Source organism: Oryctolagus cuniculus, chromosome 10 (genome assembly GCF_964237555.1).
Source record: "Oryctolagus cuniculus chromosome 10, mOryCun1.1, whole genome shotgun sequence".
Classification (NCBI taxonomy): domain Eukaryota; kingdom Metazoa; phylum Chordata; class Mammalia; order Lagomorpha; family Leporidae; genus Oryctolagus; species Oryctolagus cuniculus.
The window spans coordinates 111,279,120-111,300,016 of record NC_091441.1 but is presented as its reverse complement, the minus strand read 5'-3'; the positions used below and the strand labels follow the sequence as shown (position 1 = coordinate 111,300,016).

Here is a 20,897-nt window from a genome sequence, read left to right as displayed (position 1 = left end):
AAACAAGAAAGGATAAAAAGAACGATCCACACAGATAAAGTATTTAGCTTTCACTGCAGCAATCTTCTCTAAGTCGCCATTTAAAAAAATATTTTATTTATCCATTTTTATTTGTTTGAAAGGCAGAGAAACAGAGAGAGATCGATCTTCCATCAGCTGGTTCACTCCCCAGATGGCAGGACTGGCTAGCTAGCACTGGGCCAGGCCAAAGCCAAGAGCCTGGAACTCCATCCAGGTCTGCCACACCAGTGGCAGAGGTTCAAGCACTTGGACCATCTTTAGCTGCTTCCCCAGGCACATTAGCAGGAAGTTAGATCGGAAGTGAAGCAGCTGGGACTCAAACTGGCACGCATATGGGATGCCAGTGCTCACAGGCAGTGGCTTAACCCACTGTGCCACAAAGCTGTGCCACTAAATCTTTAAAAATCTTTTTTAGAAGATTTAGTTTGTTTATTTTAAAGAGTTACACAGGGAGAGAAGGGGTGGGGGCCTCTTCCATACACTGGTTCACTCCCCAATTGGCAGCAATGGCTAGAGCTACACCAATCCAAAACCAGGAGCCAAGAGCCTCCATTGCTTTCCCAGGCCATAGTGGAGCTGGATCAGAAGTGGAGCAGCCAGGACTTGAACCAGCGCCCATATGGGATTCCAGCACCGCAGGCAGCAGCCTGCTACACCACAGTGCTGGTCCCTCCTCAGTGACTATTTTGTATCAGTAGTATAAGCCAGGACTTACAGTGCCTGGAAGCTAATGCTCTAATAAAAGGAGGTCTTCAGAAACAGCAGGAACTACCAGCAACTGACCAGTGAGTGGCTATGCACCTGGATGTGCTCACTGGTGAACAACAAAGGAAGCCGAGAGCTTGTGTCCTGCGGCACCAGGGGCACGTTGGTCCTGTTGTTCAGCAACTCTGTGTGCTTGTGTGTGCTTCCTCGTCCGTGCAAAGCCTGTACAGAAGGCTCTCCTGGCTTTACAGCCACAGCCACCATCTAGGTAAATATGACCCCATCATGTCTTGGCTGTTTTAATTAACAGTTTAATCCTTTCGACCACAATTTCCCTCAGATATCACTGTTTGTCACTCTTCCATATATGAAATGATGACAAAAATGTGAAAAATGAACACAAAACCTTTTGCTTTTAACTAGCCACATCCCAGTCCTTCCTAGCTGGGCCCTTGCACAGCAACGTACTCAAGTATCACAAAGCCCAACTGCAATCATCGGTGTGGTGCTTGCTTTCCTACTGCTTTCAGTCCAATTCTTTCCCCTCATTTTCAGGCCATCCCCGTCTCAAATCACCTCCCAAGAATGCCTGCCTTCCCAGACAGCCTGTTTCCCAGTTCTGCCACACTGACACATCACAAAGTCGCAAGTGCGCTTTCCCTCCCCTCTCCATGTGTCCCTCTTAGTCAAGAAAACCCAAATGGAGAAAAGAACTCTGCCCCAAGTTCAATCTACAATACAGATTCTAGGGTGTGGGTGTGGGTGTTTGGCACTGCTGTAAATATGTCACTTAGGATTTCTGCATCCCGTATTAAAGTAACTGGGTTTTGATGCCAGCCCTGCTCTCGATCCCAGCTCCATGCTAATGCACACCATTGGAGAGGCTTAGGTACTTGGGTCCCTGGTATCCACATGGGAGACAGAGATAGTGATGAGGGCGGGAGGGAGGGAGGGAGGGAGGGAGGGAGGGAGGGAGGGAAGGAGGGTTATTCCATCTGCTGATTGACACCCCAAATGGTTGCAATGGCCAGGGTTGGGCCAAGTCAAAGTGAGGAGCCAAGAGCTTCATCCAGGTCTCCAATGTGAACAGCAGGGGTCCAAGTACTTAGGCTCTCTTCCACTGCTTTTCCCAGGCATATTAACAGGTAGCTGGACTGGAAGTGGGATGCTGGCACTGGAGGCGGTGGCTTAACCTGCTACACCAACACCAGCCAGAAGTTGTTTTTCTTTACTGGACTGTTTCTTTAAACCCTAATTTTTAATTTAAAAGGCAGAGACAGAGGGAGGGAGGGAACGAGAAGCAGAGAGATATGGAGAAACAGATCTTCTATCCACTCATGGGCTCCCCAGATGCCTACTACAGAGGCAGGGCTAGGCCAGACAAAAGCCAGGAGTCCAGAACTCAATCCGCATTTCCCACGTGGGTGACAGGGACCCGAGCATCATCCTCTGCTGTCTCTCTATAATCCTATGGCTTCTCACGCACTGCTTCCGAACCATGTGAGGACTTCACAAGTCCTTCACAGCCAAGGATAACAACATGTGTATACATGTATATATACACCTACCAAAAGCCACTTGGGGAACATTGTTTAGTTCTTTCAGATGGTTAACCACTGGAGAAAGATAAATTCATCGGTGACCCATCTTTCAAGCCCTCTCTACTAGGGTACGTAAGCACATATATAAAATCCAGTTACAAAATAAGCTGTGACTAATCCCAGAGATCCCATAAAATGTAAGAACAGTAGGGGATGAAGTAGTTAGGTACAGCTTCAAAAGTGCAGCTAGTACCCGAGTCTGGCATGAGGCCGACAGGTAGAGCACTAGAGAGGGGACACAGAGACAAAGTCAAGTGTCAGGAATCAAGATGAAGGAAGAGAGGGCACAGTATGAGGATGCAGAGGTGAGTGAAGCAACTCCGGGCAACACGAAGCCTGTGGGAGAAGAGGCAAAGCCAGTAAGGCAGGATGGCGTCAGTTTGTGGGGAGTGCCAATGAGGGGCAACAGGAAAACACAGCGTTCTAAAGACAGGTGAGGGGCTGGCTTTGTGTCTCAGCCGGCTAAGCTGTCACTTGGGACGCCAGCATCCCTTTTTAGAGCCACTGGTTGGTTCACCTGTGTCCCATATCAGAATGCCTGGTTTGAGTCCTGGCTACTGCACTTCCAACACAGCTCCCTGCAGTAATGTCCTGGGAGGCAGAGGGTGATGGCTCCTCTACTTGAGTCGCTGACATCCATGTGGGAGACCTAGATGACGTTTCAGGCTCCTGACCTCATCCTGGCTCAGCCCCCACTGCTGTGGGCAACTGAGGAGTGAACCAGCAGATGGAAGATCTCTACATCTCCCTCGGCCTTTATTAAAAATAAACAAGGAAGGCCGGCGCCCCGGCTCAATAGGCTAATCCTCCGCCTTGTGGCGCCAGCACACCGGGTTCTAGTCCCGGTCGGGGTGCCGGATTCTGTCCTGGTTGCCCCTCTTCCAGGCCAGCTCTCTGCTGTGGCCCGGGAAGGCAGTGGAGGATGGCCCAAGTCCTTGGGCCCTGCACCCCATGGGAGACTAGGAAAAGCACCTGGCTCCTGCCATCGGATCAGCACAGTGCGCCGGCCACGGCGGCCACTGGAGGGTGAACCAACGGCAAAGGAAGACCTTTCTCTCTGTCTCTCTCATTGTCCACTCTGCCTGTCAAAAAAAAAAAAATAAATAAACAAGGGGCTGGTGCTGTGGTACAGCGGGTTAAAGCCCCAGCCTGCAGCGCTAGCATCCCATACTGGAACCACTTCGAGTCCTGACTGCTCCAATTCCAATCCAGCTCTCTGCTATGGCCTGGGAAAGCAATGGAAGATGGCCCAAGTCTTTGGGCCCCCTGCACACATGTGGGAGACCCAGAAGAAGCTCCTGGCTCCTGGCTTTGGATCAGCCCGGTTCTGGCCGTTGCAGCCATATGGGGAGTGAACCAACAGATTGAGGGCCTCTTTCTCTCTGTCTCTCTCTCTGTCTCTGTAACTCTTTCAAATAAATAAAATACATCTTTTAAAAAAAAATTTCTACCTGCTGGTTAACTCCCAAAATGGCCTCAACAGCTACAGCTGGGCCAGGCTGAAACCAGGAGCCAGGAATGCATCTGGATCTCCCATGTGGGTAACTGGAGCCCATGTATCTGCTTCCTTCCCAGGCACATCAGCAGGAAGCTGGAGAGAAAGTGGAGCAACGGGAATCAGCACTCCAGCAGGGTGCACTGTCTCAAGCAGTGGCTTAACTTGCTGTACCACAATACTGGACTCACCACTTGGAAATTTTTACTTCAAAAGAAACAGAGGGGGTCGGCGCTGTAGTGCAGCGGGTTAACACCCTGGTCTGAAGTGCCGGCATACCATATGGGCGCTGGTTCAAGACCCAGCTGCTCTACTTCCGATCCAGCTTTCTGCTATGGCCTGGGAAAGCAGTGGAAGATGGCCCAAGTCCTTGGGCCCCTGCATCCCCATGGGAGACCTGGAAGAAGTTCCTGACTCTTGGCTTCGGATCAACACAGCTCTAGCCATTGCAGCCATCTGTGGAGTGAACCATCAGAGGGAAGACCTTTCTCTCTCTCTGTGTAACTCTGACTTTCAAATAAATAAATACATTTTTTAAAAGAAACAGAATAGTCAAAGTATCCCTCTTTCAAAATCATTTAACTAAAACTGGACAACAAAATTTACAAAGGAAGGGACTGGTATTGTGGCACAGTAAATTAGGCAATCTTTCAAATACATAAGTAAATCCTTCAAAAATCTTATTTATTATTTTTTTAACAAACACTATTGTTGGGTCGTTGTCGTGGCGCAGCAGTTAGAGCTGCCGCCTGCGACACCGGCATCATATATAGGCGCCAGTTCAAGTCCCAGGTGCTCCATATCCAATCCAGCTCCCTGCTAATGCTCTGGGAAAAGCAGCAGCAGATGGCCCAAGTGTTTGGGCCCTTGCAACCCATATGGGAAAACTTTAAGAAGCTCCTAGCTTTGGTCTGGACCAACACTAGCTGTTGCAGCCATCTGGGGAGTAAACCAGAGTATGGAAGATCTCTCTCTTTCTCTCTTTCAAAGAATATAGGTCTTTAAAAAGAAGGGAGGGAGCCGGCGCCGCGGCTCAATAGGCTAATCCTCCGCCTGCAGCACCAGCACACCAGGTTCTTGTCCCGGTCGGGGCACAGGATTCTGTCCGGTTGCTCCTCTTCCAGTCCAGCTCTCTGCTATGGCCCAGGAGTACAGTGGAGGATGGCCCAAGTCCTTGGGCCCTGCTCCCACATGGGAGACCAGGAGCAGCACCTGGCTCCTGCCTTCAGATCAGCGCGATGTGCCGGCCACAGCGGCCATTGGGGGTGAACAAACGGAAAAAGGAAGACCTTTCTGTCTACCCTGCCTGTCAAAAAAAAAAAAAAAAAAAAGAAGAAGAAGAAGAAGGGAGGGTGAGAGGGAGAGAGAAAACAAGGAAGGAGGGAAGAAAGGAAGAAAGGAAGGAAGCAAGCCAACAGTTAATTCTGTGTCTCAAAATACTAGTAGGGAGGCTGGCATTGTGGTGCAGTGGGTAAACCCTCTAGCTGTAACACGAGCACTCCATATGGGTGCCCATTCAAGGTTCAGCTGCTCCATTTCCAATGCAGCATGCTGCTAATGGCTTGGAAATAGTAGCTGAAGATGGCCCAAGTACTTGGGGCCCTGCCACCCACCACACCACACACAGGAGACCTAGATGAAACCCGTGGCTCCTGGCTTCTGCTGGCTCAGTCCTGGCCACTGGAGTCACTTGGGGAGTAAACCAGGGGGTGGAAGATCAGTCTCTGTCTCACCCCTTCTCTGTTAACTCTACCTTTCAAATCAATCAATCAATCAATTTTTAAAAAAATAGCTAGTAGAGAGGATTCTGAATGTTCCCAACACACATGATCATGTTTGCAGTTAATCTGATCATCACGTGTTTTACATATATACACATGCACACTTATTTATCAATTACGAATAAATATATACACAATTCTTTCTAAGCACTGAAAAAAAAAAAGATACTACTGGTCTTGCCATCATCAGGATTAAAGAGTCTTGTGTTCAGGCGTCTATTAGGGTCTTGTTGAGCACTTAGGGTCCCACACATCAGAGTGCTAGGATTCGATTCATGGCTCTGACTCCTGACTCCGGCTTCTAGCTAATGCACACACTGGGAGACAGCAGGGATGGCTCAGGTATTGGGTTCCTGCCACTCCTGAGGGGGACCTGGACTGAGTTCCTGGCTTCCGGCTTCAGCCTGGCCTAGCCATGACTGCTGCAGGCATTTTGGGGCAGATCAGCAGATGCGCGCCCTGCAAGCATGTGTGTGTGATTCGGAAATAGTTTTTTTTTTTTTTTTTTTCCTTAAATGACCCATCTATCAATTTGGATTACCAGGTGCTAATTCCAGTCTCACTACTCTGGATACTAAGCATGTCCTATTATCTGTTTCCTCATTCAATGAAGGCAAATCAAATGCCACTTAGCTTGAATTTGTGAAGGTTAAGCAAAGTAACAGCTAAGCTCTATAAAGAGTCTGTTTCAATACAAACCTGGTTCCAGGTATTCAATTTCCAAGGGGAGGGAAAACCCAAAAGCAGTTTTCACAAAGAAGCTAAGTTCTTTGGAAAGCAATTCTGGTTAAGGGGACTTTGGTTCCCAGAATCAGCAGTTTCTTGAGTATGATGCTCCCACTGTTCAAGCTTTCTAAACTCAGGTACCAAACCAAAAGTTAAAGAGTTTTTAACAGGAGTCCAGAATAATGTCTTTTTCTTTTCTTCTCAGAGAAACTGGAAAGCAGACAGCTAGTAAAACAGTTACATAACAACTATTTTCAACAGCTCAAAGCTGTTGATATCAACCTAGATTATCTCAGGCATTTAATCAGTAAAACAGAACGCCCATAAACTGCTAGAGAAACCCACAAGGAGCTGCCTGGCTAACTACTTTCCTCCTTCCCTCCATACTCCACCTCCCTTTAACCCTTTGTTAAAGACACTGCTGAGGAAGCGCAGCAATTATATTCCAGTCTGATCTCTCAACATGTGTTTCTTCAGGCAAATTACAACACCAAAGTCATTCCTCATCCATGACTGGGTATCATCTGCCTTTCTCAACTTCACAGTTGTGAGGTTCAAGGGGGAGCATGCTCTGCCCAATCCAGCATTATGAAAGGACGCCCTGCTCTGTTAAACAGATTCTCCGACATGGCATTGCATGCCTGCCTTCCTCACTAGGAACTGGTCCCCATATATGTGAAGATACTTCCAAAGTTTGTGGGAAACTATAATTAAAAGTATATTACTGTGCAAAAAATTATTTCTAACAATAGAAAATGTGAAAAAAGTATGCACAGATTTGAAAAACTGCACGAAAATAAACATCTTTCATTTCCATTTTTCAATAGTCACACACTGGAGATACTACAATCCCTGCCTCCATTCATTTGCTGAGGTCATTTTCCCTCCCAGTATAATGGTTTTTCCCTCAGTATTAATTTTCCAAAAATCCACTAAGCACCTCCCTAACCAACCTAGTCTTCTAGCAACTCTAGTATTTTTAAAAAATACTTATTTATTTGTTTGAAAGTCAGAGTTAACACAGAGAGAAGGAGAGGCAGAGAGAGAGAGGTCTTCCATCTGCTGGTTCAATCCCCAATTGGCCCTGACAGTCAAAGCTGTGCCGATCCGAAACCAGGAACCAGAAGCTTCTTCTGGGTCTCCCATCAGGGTACAGGGGCTCAAGGACTTGGACCATCTTCCAATGCTTTCCCAGGCCACAGCAGAGAGCTGGATTGTAAGTGGAGCAGCCAGGACTCAAAGTGGTGCCCAAATGGGATGCCAGCACTGCCAGCGGTGGCTTTCCCTGCTACGCCACAGCGCCAGCCCCAGCTCTAGCATTTTCTTCAAGCTACTTTTTAAAAAATTTTATTTGAGGCCAGCGCCGCGGCTCAATAGGCTAATCCTCCGCCCGCAGCACTGGCACACTGGGTTCTAGTCCCGGTCGGGGGGGCCGGATTCTGTCCCAGTTGCCCCTCTTCCAGGCCAGCTCTCTGCTGTGGCCAGGGAAGGCAGTGGAGGATGGCCCAAGTCCTTGGGCCCTGCACCCCATGGGAGACCAGGATAAGTACCTGGCTCCTGCCATCAGATCAGTGCGGTGCGCTAGCCACAGCGCACTGGCCGCGGCGGTCATTGGAGGGTGAACCAACGGCAAAGGAAGACCTTTCTCTCTCTGTCTCTCTCTCACTGTCCACTCTGCCTGTCAAAAAAAAATTTTTTTTTATTTGAAAGCCAGAGAGACAGAGACAAACAGAAAGGGGTCTTCAATTTGTTGATTCACTTCCCAAATGCCCCCGACAGCTAGGGCTGGGCTGGAGACCCGACCATGCCCAAGCCAGAAGCCCACAACTCTATCCAGGTCTCCCACATGGACAGGCATCCACATACTTTAACCATCAACTACTGCCCCCACAGTGCACCTGAGCAGGAAACTAGACTTGGAAGTATAGCCAGGACTCATACCCAGGAGTTCCCATAAAGAATACAGGTGTCTCAAGCAGTGTCTTAGCCACTGTACCAAATGCCAACCCCAAAACTATTTTTATGATTCTCATCTGCCCTATTCTCATTTCTAAACCCCCAAGGCCCTTATTTTACATTCCTCAGCTGCCAGCACGTTTCCTTATAGCACACAATAAAAATCTGTCAACTGAACACAGATCATATAGTTTATCATTCAACAGAACTGGAAAATTTTTAAACAAAATTTAATTAATATTTCAAGATCTGCTCTAGACTAATGATTCATTATGCCTTTAAAGGGCTTTGTGCTGTGAGAAGCAACATCATATAATATTATTTCAACCAAACTGAGCCCTAAATTGAAAAAATTCAAGGTCACTCAGCCAATATCTTAGCACAAAACTGAGATGACCTAACATTCTAAGGACTCACGTTATCAAAGCAAAAATTGAATAAATAAATTTGATATGCCTAGATTTATCCCTCAGGTTTGTTTGTTTGTTTGTTTGTTTTTTAAGGAATTCTACCATCAGGAACAGATCCAGATTATAAGAGCAAACTAATCGACAAGGGCAACGATGTATGGATAACTGCTCACTCAATACACTGAAGCCACTCAGCTTTTCTAATCCCAATGGATGTAAACAGCATTTAAAAGAGGCAATTGCGGCTGGCTGGCGCCACAGCTCACTTAGCTAGTCCTCCACTTTAGGCGCCGGTACCCCGGGTTCTAGTCCCGGTTGGGGCACCGGATTCTGTCCCGGTTGCTCCTCTTCCAGTCCAGCTCTCTGCTGTGGCCCAGGAAGGCAGTGGAGGATGGCCTAAGTCCTTGGGCACTGCACCCGCATGGGAGACCAGGAGGAAGCACCAGGCTCTTGGCTTCGGATCAGCTCAGTGCGCCGGCCATAGCAGCCTTTTGGGGGGTGAACCAACAGAAAGAAAACCTTTCTCTCTCTCACTAACTCTGCCTTAAAAAAAAAAAAGGCAACTGCAAACTATCACATATTTTGCTCCAAGTATAATTTCTGCCATTCCCTCAAGACTTCCCTCCACTATTAAGGAAACAAACTGTACTACAGGGCCACAAAGAAATAAGCAGGGCCGGCTCTGTGATGTAGCAGGTAAAGCCACTACCACCTACATGGCAGACAAGGACAGAGCTCATGGTTTAGGGCTGGCCCAGACCTAGCTGCTACGGCCATCTGAAATCTGTCTCTCTCTCTGAGCTTTAATAAATAAATCTGGGGGGCGGGGACAGACTTCTACTAGAGAGGTTAAAATAAAGACAGAAAATAACAAGAGTCAGTAACAAAGTAGATTATTTGTAACTCACTTACTTTTGGAAGGAGCCTAAACAGAAACAACTTTGGCCAGCAAGACTTTTAGCCTAGAGGTTAAGATGTCCCTTGGGTGTGGGGTGGGGCTGGTCTGTGAGCAATTAAGTTGCAGCTGGGAAATCCACATCCCATACAGGAGCACCTGGTACAAGTCCTGGATACTCTGCTTCCTATCTAGCTTCCTGCGATCCTGTTAATGTGTACCCTGGCAGCAGGAAAATGGATGAAGTAATTGAGTCACTCACCAGGGAGACCTGGAATAAGAATTTTGGGCTCCTAGCTTTGGCCCCACCTAGCCCTGGCTGTAACTAGCATTTAGGGAGTAAAGTAACAGATGGAGGATCTCCCTCCATCTCTGAAATAAAATGAAAATTTTAAATATATATTTTTTAAAAATGCCAGTTAAGATCCTGGCATCATGCCCCACACTGCTCCGCCTGAGTTCGATGCCTAACTTTGGCTCCTAACTTCAGTCTCCTGCTTTCCAGACCCTGGGAGGCAGTGGTGATTACCGCAAGGGAAACCGGGTTCCTGCCGCTCACACAGGAGATTGAATTCCAGCTCCAAGCTTGGGCCTGCCCAACCATTTTTGGCATCTGGTGAGTGACCAGCAGATGGAAACTCTGCCTCTGCGCCTCTCAAATAAATAAATTAAAATAAAAAGTTTATAGTAGGGGCTGGTGCTGTGGTACAGCAGGTTAAAGCCACAGCCTGCAGCACCAGCATCCCATATAGGTGCTGCTTCGAGTCCCGGCTGCTCCATTTCCGATCCAGATCTCTGCTATGGCCTGGGAAAGCAGTAGAAGAGGGCCCAAGTCCTCAGGCCCCTGCACCCATGTGGGAGACCCAGAAGAAGCTCCTGGCTTCTGATCAACTCAGCTCTGGCCATTGCGGTCATTTGGGGAGTGAACCAGCACATGGAAGACCAATATCTCTCTTTCTCTGTCTCTCTCTTTCTCTCTGGCTCTACCTCTTTCAAACAGATAAATCTAAGAAAAAAAAAAAAAAAGAAAGAAAGAAAGAAAAATTAAATGTTCTTTTAAAAAAATTGTGTATGCGAGGGAAGTGCATGGAAAACATAGTAGGAAACTTTGTGAAGATTCAAAAATATTTTGCACCAAAATAAACTTATTTTCATTTTATGTTTCCACAAATCTTTCAAAGTTCAAGGAGGTCATAGGAGTGGGCCCTAACTCAATATAACTGATGTCTATGAGGAAAGGAAAACAGGACACTGACACCGGGAAGAAAAGGCAGCCTAACAAGCCAAGCGGAGGCTTCTGAAGAAGGCACACCTCCCAATACATGAGTCTCAGACTTTCAGCCTCCAGACTATGAAAAAACAGGTTTCAGATGGGTAGCCCATTCAGGGGATGCCATTTGTTGAAGCAGTCCTAGCAAATGAACACAGACACATACCCTACAACTCAGCCTTTCTACCTAACACACACCTGATCTATCGCATAATGGAACCAGGCTACTGATAAACAGACTTTAAAAAAATCTATTTGAGAGGCCAGCACTAAGGCACAGCGGGTAAAGCTGCTTCCTACAGACAGTACCAGCATCCCATATGGCCGTTCTACTTCCAATCCAACTCCCTGCTAACACGCCTGGGAAAGCAGAAGATGGCCAAAGAATTTGGGCCCCTACACCAAAGTGGGAGACCTGGAAGAAGCTCCTGGCTCCTGACTTTGATTCCGTCTAGCTCTGGCAGCCATTTGGGGAGTGAACCAACGGATCAAGTATACTCTCTCACCCCCTCTCTTCTAACTGTTGCTTTCAAATAAATAAATAATTTTTTAAAAACCTACTTAAGAGAGAACAAGCTTCCTTCTGCTAGTTCATTCCCCCAAATGCCCATGATGGCTGGAGCTGGGCCAGGCCAAAGCCAGGACCTCAATTTAGGTCTCCCGCAACAGTGGCAGGGAACCAACTACTTGAGTCATTACTTGCTGCCCCCCAGGGTCTACATTAGGAAGAAGCCGAAGCTAAGACTGGGATCCAGGTACTCCAATATGGGACATGGGCATCTTAACTAGGCTAAGCTCCCACCCCTGAGCAAGGAAAATGGAATTACAACTGCAGACAGCAACACAAAGTCTCACAACCAACAGTGAGTCAAAGAAACCAGTAAATCTTTTCACACAAAGTCGAATCAGGGAAAAATTAGCCTATAGCACTGTAAGTCATCACATTGATTACCCAGGGGTAGGGGGACAATAATGACTTGGAGACACATTGGGCTTCTGAGTTTAGAAAAGTTCTACAAACTTCACTTTTTTGTGCACCTGTCTGCATGCATGTTTACAAAAATACAGAAACGACAAATTACTTAAAAATAAGACAACACTTGTACAGTGTTACCATGTCAAATAAATCTTATTCTGGAGCTGGATGCACCCCATTTTTCACAAAACATTTAAAACAGAAACCTAGTTCAGGGGCCGGCACTGCAGCCTAGTGGGTAAAGCCCCAGCCTGCTGCACCAGCATCCCATATGGACACCAATTCGAGTCCCGGCTGCTCTACTTCCAAACCAGTTCTCTCCTATGGCCTCGGCGAGCAAGAGAAAATGGCCCAATTCCTTGGGCCCCTGCACCCATGTGGGAGACCCAGAAGCTCCAGGCTCCTGGCTTCTGATCAACTCAGCTCTGGCCACTGCAGTCATTTGGGGAGTGAACCAGCACATGGAAGACCTCCCTCTCTTTCTCTCTCCTTGCCTGCAACTCTTTCAAATAAGTACATCTTAAAAATGTAAATAAATAAAAGCTAGTGCCATGACCCAATGTTTCCTATCATGAACTATCCACTGGGGAAGGCATCTCAAGGCAAAGAATCAAGAGTGTCCTATCAACTACAAGGTTCAATTTTCACACCACTTCTAGAGAGGATCACATTTCATTAAAGAAAGGTATTTAACTATAATCCAGGGCCACACTGTGTCACAGTGGGCTAAGCTGCCACTTGCAATGCCCAAGAGCATTCCATCTGGTGCCGGTTCAAGTCTCGGCTGCTCCACTTCCTATCGTGCTCCCTACTAACGTGCCTGAGAAAGTAGCAGATGGCCCAAGCCAAGAGCTTGGGCCCCTGCCATCCACTTGGGAGACCCATATGAAATTTCAGGCTCCTGGCTTTGCCCTGGCCCAACCTTGGCTGTTGCAGTCATCTGGGGAGTAAACCATTGGATTAAGATATTCTCTCATATTCATTCTCTCTCTCAACTGTGTCTTTCCAATAAATAAGTCATTTAAAAAAATGCAGGGCTAGGGCCAGTGCTATAGCATAGCAGATAAAGCCACCACCTACAGAGCCAGTATCCCATATGGGCTCCAGTTTGAGTCCCAGCGGCTCTACTTCCAATCCAGCTCTCTGCTATGGCCTGGGAAAGCAGAGGAAGATGGCCTACCCTGAACCCAAGTGGGAGACCTGGAAGAAGCTCCTGGCTCCTAGCTTCAGATCAGCGCTGCTCTGGCCATTGCAGCCATATGGGGAGCAAACCAGCAGATGGAAGACCTCTCTCTGTCTCTCTGCCTTTCTGTAACTCTGCCTTTCAAATAAATAAATAAATAAATCTTAAAAATATGTAATAATAATAAAGTATACATTCAAAGAAAGAAAATGATCAGTTAAATATCTGAGTGGTAAATCACAAATTTTTCCTCCTTATACTTTATTTTCCTAGCTTTTATTTTTTAATTGCTATTAAAGAACCAGTTTAATAATCAGTGGGAGATTTGTTATCAATTTTTACAAGGGGGCTAATGCTGAAGCCTTCAGGGCAGTCTTTTATTTTTTAGGGTATTCTTACATAAGGGAAAGAGCAGGATGGTGCATCAGTAAAACCACTGAGCTGGATTTCTGCAGAGTAAATTCGCATCCTGGTCAGGCCACTGGGCACCCAGTCTCAGCTAATCTTAGGCAGTCAGTCGCTGTGAGCACCAAATGAAACCATGTGTCTGTTAAGTGGAAGCACTACACAAATACTTAAAAGCAACTGGAGGAAAATGTTGTAGAGGAAGGTTTCTACCCAATGTTTTAACAACCATCAAAATGAATGGTACAGGTTAGACGATTCAAGCGTGGCTCTAAACCTGTGGGTTGCTTAGGTGGCCCAGAATTCTATAGAGGTCCCCAGATATTTGGAAGCACAAACTAAATACCATATGGAAGAGGCACTGTTTTTCATAAAGTATATGCTGGGTTTTTACAGGCTAATTAATGGTTTTGTCATTAAGTACTGTCAAATAACTCAAACTAAAAAGTTTATCAAATAAAAGAGCAGCTGTTCAATCATTTGGGGTGCCAGTGCTGTGGCTCAGCAGGTTAAAGCCAGGGCCTGCAGTGCCGGCATCTCATATGCACACCAGTTCGAGTCCTGGCTGCTCCACTTCCAATCTAGCTCCCTGCTAAGATGCCTGGGAAAGCCGTGGAAGACAGCCCAAGTGCTTGGGCCCTTGCACCCATGTGGGAGACCCAGTAGAAGCTCCTGGCTCCTAGTTTTGGCCTGGGCCATTCCTGGCTGCTGTGGTCTTTTGGGGAGTGAACCAGCAGATGGAAGAAATAAATCTTAAAAAAAAAAAAAAAAAAAAAAATCACTTGGGACATTTGTATCCCTTTTAGAGTTCCTGGTTTTCAGTTCCGGCTCTGCTCCCAATTCCAGCTTTCTGCTAACGTGCACGTTGGATGGCAGCAAGTGATCGCTTAAGTACAAGAGGAGATCCAGACAGAACTCCTGGCTTCAGCCTGGCCTGGCCCCGGCTGTTGTACACATCTGACAAAATTTGAGATGTGATGGGGCCAGCGCTGTGGTGCAGTGGGCTAACGCCCTGGCCTGAAGCGCTAGCATCCCATATGGGTGCCGGGTTCTAGTCCCGGTTGCTCCTCTTCCAGTCGCTCCCCTTCCAGTCCGGCTCTCTGCTGTGGCCCGGGAAGGCAGTGGAGGATGGCCCAAGTGCTTGGGCCCTGCACTCGCGTGGGAGACCAGGAGGAAGCACCTGGCTCCTGGCTTCGAATCAGCGCAGCGCACTGACCACAGCGGCCATTTGGGGAGGGAACCAGCGGGTGGAAGACCTCTCAATCTGTCTCTCTGGCTCTGCTTCGCTCTGTAACTCTGTCTTTCAAATAAATAAAATAAATCTTAAAAAAATTTTTTTTTAATTTGAGGTGTGAACCAGCAGATGGAAAAATCCATCTCTCTGCCTTTCAACAGCAAAAAGTAAATGGAAATCAACTTTTTTATTATATTTACAAAGACTGGAAAATAGTAGCACAGCTATTTACTTCACTCAGTAATTTTTTTTTTTTTTTTGACAGGCAGAGTGGACAGTTAGAGAGAGAGACAGAGAGAAAGGTCTTCCTTTTGCCATTGGTTCACCCTCCAATGGCCACCACGGCTGGCACGCTGCGGCCAGCGCACCGTGCTGATCCGAAGGCAGGAGCCAGGTGCTTCTCCTGGTCTCCCATGCGGGTGCAGGGCCCAAGCACTTGGGCCATCCTCCACTGCCTTCCCGGGCCACAACAGAGAGCTGGCCTGGAAGAGGGGCAACTGGGAAAGAATCCGGCGCCCTGACCGGGACTAGAACCCGGTGTGCCGGCGCTGCTAGGTGGAGGATTAGCCTATTGAGCCGCGGCGCCGGCCCATACTCAGTAATTTTTAAAAGACTCCTGAACTGAGATGGCTAAGCTTCCTGAACACCAACAGGAAGCAGCACACCTTCTTCACTTAAAAGGCTGATGGCAAACAGAACAGAGGCCCTCCTTCACTCTCTGGGACCAGCCACACAAACAAGACCATTTGAGAGCCAAGCAAGGCTACAGGACTCCTCATACACGCCCAGGGCCCCAGGCTGCCCATCAGATGCTTCTTTAGATTTGCTCTGTCCCAACAGCAGGAAGTTCAAGGAAATGGACAACACAATCAGGCATCCTGATTGCCACAGCAAATGTGACATCACCAACACAGAGAGCCCCAGGCAGGGCTCCTGGCCTCAAGCTCTTTCGCATATCATCTTCAGGCAAACAAACTGCCTGTCACCACTGGAACCAACTCACAAGCTTTCTTCTTCCCTCAGCGAGACATTTTGTAAGCAGCTTTTCTCAAAACTGGTTCTGAAATTACAACGTGGGATACTAAAACTGAAACCAGTCAGGTATTGCTAAAAAGCCTGCTTTGATTTCACCACTTCATGTCTACCTTTCATTCACAAATCACACTACCATATCACCCTTAAGAGTTAAAAAAAAAAAAGTTTTAAAAACAAAAATGGAAACCATTTTTCTGTATTTAATGCTGCATGTGTGAAGGCAAAAACAGAACACAGGGAAAATGTGACAGCAAACTACTGAACAGACCAACACGCTGCAAAATATTTTGCAGCAAATTACAACAAAACAGAGATCTATTAGATGGCATTAACAGATGAGTATTTAATAACACATAGGAATGGATGCCTGAGAATACAACGGCAACTTTATATGGGAGACGGGAATTAGCAGAAAGCCAACAGCCAAAACAGGGTGGGGGAGGAGCACCTCATTTCTAGAGCTTCAGTCCGCATCAGATGACATCAGTGCCAACGAGAACCACAGTTGCAGCCTTAATCAGGAAGACTCCTCCTCCTCCTCAAGTCCCCAAGAACACCTTGACTACAGCTCCCAGTCCAATGTCTGGTCAACTCTATCTCAGCCACAGGAGTATTTATTGAATTATATGGAGAGTCAGACAATTTATCATTGGGAAAATGGTTAAATATCTATATGCCAAACCTCAGAGAGAAACTCTGCACAAGATGATTGTCATACATGTGTGAACTGGATTTGTTAAATCTGTGCATGGAAAGGTAACTGCTAAACGTAAGAGCAAAAAAGCTCCAATTTCTTTGAACGCTCATTAAAAGCTAATCAACCAAAACATCCGCTTCGCTAGGTGGCAGGGCAGAGAGGGGATTGCCAGCCACCCCTCACAATAAAGTATTGCTCTTTGATTATGGATTTCGAAGCCTTAGGCAGAGTAGGCACAGAAAGAACAAGGAAAAATAATGCCCCAAGTGTTTGCTAACAATAACCCAGAGGGACATGCTAATAAAACTTCTTAGGGTGCCTTCCCGTCCACTCCACCCTATTTGTTAACTTTGGTAGTTCCAGCACAAACAGAAAAGCCACTTCCCACTCTCCGCTTTAAAGGCACGAGGAACAGGGTGGCATGGGGCTCTGATTTAGAGTGGGTACATCACTACGACTGCTAGGAGCTGTATTAAGTAAGCCTCCTTGTTAACTAAGGAAAAACTCCACTGTGTCCAAAGTGCCTGTGCTTAAAGTCACTGCAGTGCAATGTAATGACACTATCACGGACGTGAACAAAAAAAGGTCACAAGAGCAAAATGAGAGACAAGTTTAATGTTGAAGGTCTCTTCAAAAGACATGATAAATTCAAAAACATAATACTACCTTCTACAGCCTTTCAAAATCAAACCATACAAACGCTACTGTTAAAATGAACCGTCTCCGTGCCGGTGCTGTGTGCAGCACATAAAGCTGCTGCCTGCAGTGCCAGCAACCCACATGGACGCCGGTTCAAGTCCCCCCAGCTCCACTTCTGATCTAGCTCCCTGCTGATGGCCTGGGAAACCAGCGGAGGCTGTCCCAAGTGTTTGGGCCCCTGCACCCACATGGGAGATCTGAAAGAAGCTCCTGGTTCCTGGCTTTTGATCAGCCTAGCTCCAGTCAATAGGGGAGTGAGCCAAGTGGACAGAAGATCTCTCCCTCTAACTCTGCCTTTCGAATAAATAAATCTTTAAAAATAAAGTTTCAGGGACAAGTGGTATCGTGGTGTACCGGGTTAAGCCTCTGCTTAGCATATCCACATCCCATAATGGAGTGCCTGGTTCATCTGTCTCCAACTGCTTCTGATTCGGCTTCCTGTTAACGTACCTGACAGGCAGCAGAGAACAGCTGATGTATTGAGTCCCTGCCACAGGAGGTGCAGGTGGATTCCCCGGCTCCTAGCTTTAGCTTGGCCCAGACCTGGCTTCGGCAGGTAGTGACTCAACGAACGGAAGATCAACCTCTGTCTTTGTCACTGTGCCATTTTTTTAAATATGCTTTTTAAAATTTCATTTATTTGAAAGGCAGAGTTACAGAGAGAGAGAGAGAGAGAGAGAGAGAGAGAGATCTTAGATCTGCTGGTTCATTCCCTAAATAGCAGCAATGGCTGGAGGCTGCCAAGCTGAAGCCAGGAGCCAGGAGCTTCTTGGTCTCCCACATGGGTGGCAGGGGCCCAAACATCTGGGCCATCTTCCACTGCTTTTCCAGGTGCATTACCAGGAAGCTAGGTCAGAAGTGGAGCAGCTGGACTTGAATCAGCACTCACATGGTATGCTGGAGTCAAAGGTGGCAGCTTAACCCACTGTGTCACACAATGAGAAGTCCATCATTCCACCTTTAAATAAATCAACAAACTTCTTTTTAAAAAAACAAACGCCTTAAATTTAGCTAGAACACTAGACTGCTTGGATCACAAGTTCATACGCAGAAATGAGAACTCTCTTCCCAAAAGCCTCAAGTTCTACTGCCAAGGTACTCCACAGCAGAATTCCATTTAAAATTCCTTGAGAACCAGAACCTTGCCCATCCACCTGTGTCAATGTCCAGCAATATGCTGATACAGGGTAGATACTCAAAACATTTGATGAATGAATGAAAAAGTGCTTATCCTTACTCTCCATTTTATTTTATTTTATTTTTTAAATTTATTTGACAGGTAGAGTTATGGACAGTGAGAGAGAGACAGAGAGAAAGGTCCTCCTTCTGTTGGTTCACTCCCCAAATGGCCACCATGGCCGGCGCTGGGCTGATTCCAAGCCAGGAGCCTCCTCCTGGTCTCCCATGCGGGTGCAGGGGCCCAAGCACTTGGGCCAGCCTCCACTGCCCTCCCAGGTCACAGCAGGGAACTGGACTGGAAGAGGAGCAACTGGGACTAGAAGCCGGAGCCCATATGGGATGCCGGCGCCACAGGCAGAGGATTAACAAAGTGAGCCACGGTGCCAGCCCCCCTTACTCTCTTCTAAACTCAAAACATTGTACAAGGCTACAGCACTTACTACTCACCTAAATATATCAGCCTGGGGAGCAAAGTTTTTTTGTTTTTTGTTTGTAAAAAAAAAAAAAAAAAAAAAAAAAAAAAAAAAAACAAAAAAACAAAGGACAAATTCGAATCCTTGGAGGTTGTGAGCACTACCCTTTAGCTTGGACTGTATCTTCAGAGAGGTAATCCTAACTCGCTTCCCAGTTCTTGGACTCCAATCTGAACAAACCCTCCCAAGTCTGAAGAGAGAAATACACTAAGAGGAGACTTTATTAATCCATGGAGAGAAGTCATGCGTCTCATCAGCTGCTTGTCACAAGGAAGAGACAAGAGCCTGTTCTTTTGGGATCCAAAGATGCAATATTTTCAACAGAAAAGAACCAACGAGATGGACACCCACCAACTAAGGTCCTAAGAGAGGTCCACACGGCAGGTTTGACACCTCAATCAACCTAAGATGTAAGTCACAAAATTTTCCAAACCTCAGGTAAGTACACTGCCAGAATTCAAGAGCTCCTAATTTAATGACACAATCTTAACTAGTCTCAACTGCAACAGAATGTGACCTAAGGTAGTAAGGCTACCAGACACGCGTTCAAACGGCATCGCCAGAAAGGAGGTGGAGGGAGACAGAGCAGACACCAGGTGGCAAAAAGTAAAAATCGCAAGCTTTCGGGGCACTGGACCGCGCCGCAACTCTAAAACGGAGGAGAGCCTTAAGGGGCCTGAAGGCTGGGGCTTGCATCTCTGCTCGGCAACTTGCTAGCCCCATGATCGACAACAAACTACCTAGCGTCTGTGTTCTTCGAGCTTCCTGACCCTCACCACGGCGGTCGCGATTCAGAGGCCCGCTCAGGGGCCAGGGCTGCGGCTCAGCGGGTCAAGAGCTGCCTCCACCCGAGCGCCAGTTCCGTGCCAACGCGCCTGGGAACGCAGATGACCACCCAAGCACTTGCGCCCCTGCCACCCAGGGAGGAGACCAGGACGGAGTTTCTGGCTCCTGGCTTCACCCCGGCTGCTGCAGGCATCTGGGGAGCGAACCAGACGATGGGAGCTGGCGCGCGCTCTCCCCTCCGCCTCCGTCACTCTTTCAAATAAATACATTTTTTAAAAAGAAGACTGCTGAGAGAATTAAACATAATCCGTGCCAAGGCCGTGCCACCCAGCCCAACGCACGGTCAACGCTCAGATGTCCGCCGTGTACTCAACAACCCCACTCCACCGCCCGCCGGGAGACGGGCTAAACAGAGCACCTGGCCGGCCGGACACCGCCGCAATTCAACACTTCTACTGCCAACCACCGCCTTTTCGCCGGCAGGTTTTCAAACTTTCGGCATTTACGTGACAGCTTCGGACGCGTCCTGGAGCCAGAGGCGTCTCACATGCACACGAGTGTCAGCGAGCCCCGCGCACGGGCCCTGACTCACGGCCTGACTCAGTGGCCGTCAGGGCACCTGCCCCACTACCAGGGGCGCACGGAACAGGGCTCGGCCCTGGCGCCCGCCCCCGAGGCCCGCGCGGTCCGCGGCGCCGGCCCTGCGTCCCGGGACACGGCCGCGGGCGGGGTCCGCTCCGACACCGGCCAGTGCGCCGCTCCAGGAACTCCACCGGCCGCGGGGCCGCCGCGCCGCAGGACGCCTTCCCGGTCTCCGGTCTCGGCGCGAACCAGTAAACAAGGAGTCCGCGAACGGCGGTCCGGGGTCGGCAGCCCAGCCAGAGGTCACACCCGGCGACCTCTGACCTCTCCCCGGCCGGGCGCGGCCCGGGCCAGCTCCTGGGGGACTAAGCAACTTCGACATCGCCCGCGAGGTCCGGCCCGGGACCGGGCCCGCCCCGGGCAGGGAGGACGAGAGGCCCTGGTGACTGCCGGGGCTGAGGAGGGGGATGGGGCCAGGCAGCCGGCCGGGCTGGGCCCGCTGCTTACCGCGGCCGCTGCGCTGGGAGCTCCGGGCCGGGCGCGTCTCGAAAGCTCCAGACGACGAGGAGACGCAACGGAGTACAAAGGCACGCAAGTCCAGGTTCCGGTACACCGCACGCTCGGGCGCTCTCCAAGCCTCCAACCCCGCCGCTGCTGCCGCCGCCGCCTCGGGCTTTATGGCCAAGACTCCGGCCCCGCTCCCACTTCCGCCACTGCCGCCGCCCCGAGCGGAAGTACCTGTCACGAGACACTCGACGCCCTGGCTGCGGGGGCGGAGCCCCGCCTCA

The 20,897-nt window shown here is 48.5% G+C and overlaps 1 protein-coding gene across 1 annotated transcript in view; it reads right to left on the bottom strand.

Annotated features, from left to right (window-relative positions):
- Nucleotides 1-20,897, bottom strand: part of RAB7A (RAB7A, member RAS oncogene family) — a 72,913-nt gene extending 52,016 nt beyond the window's left edge. Inside the window, exon 1 of the mRNA XM_008260198.4 lies at nt 20,617-20,897. The gene's annotated coding sequence lies outside the window, so the exon portion shown is untranslated. The remainder of the gene's footprint in view (nt 1-20,616) is intronic.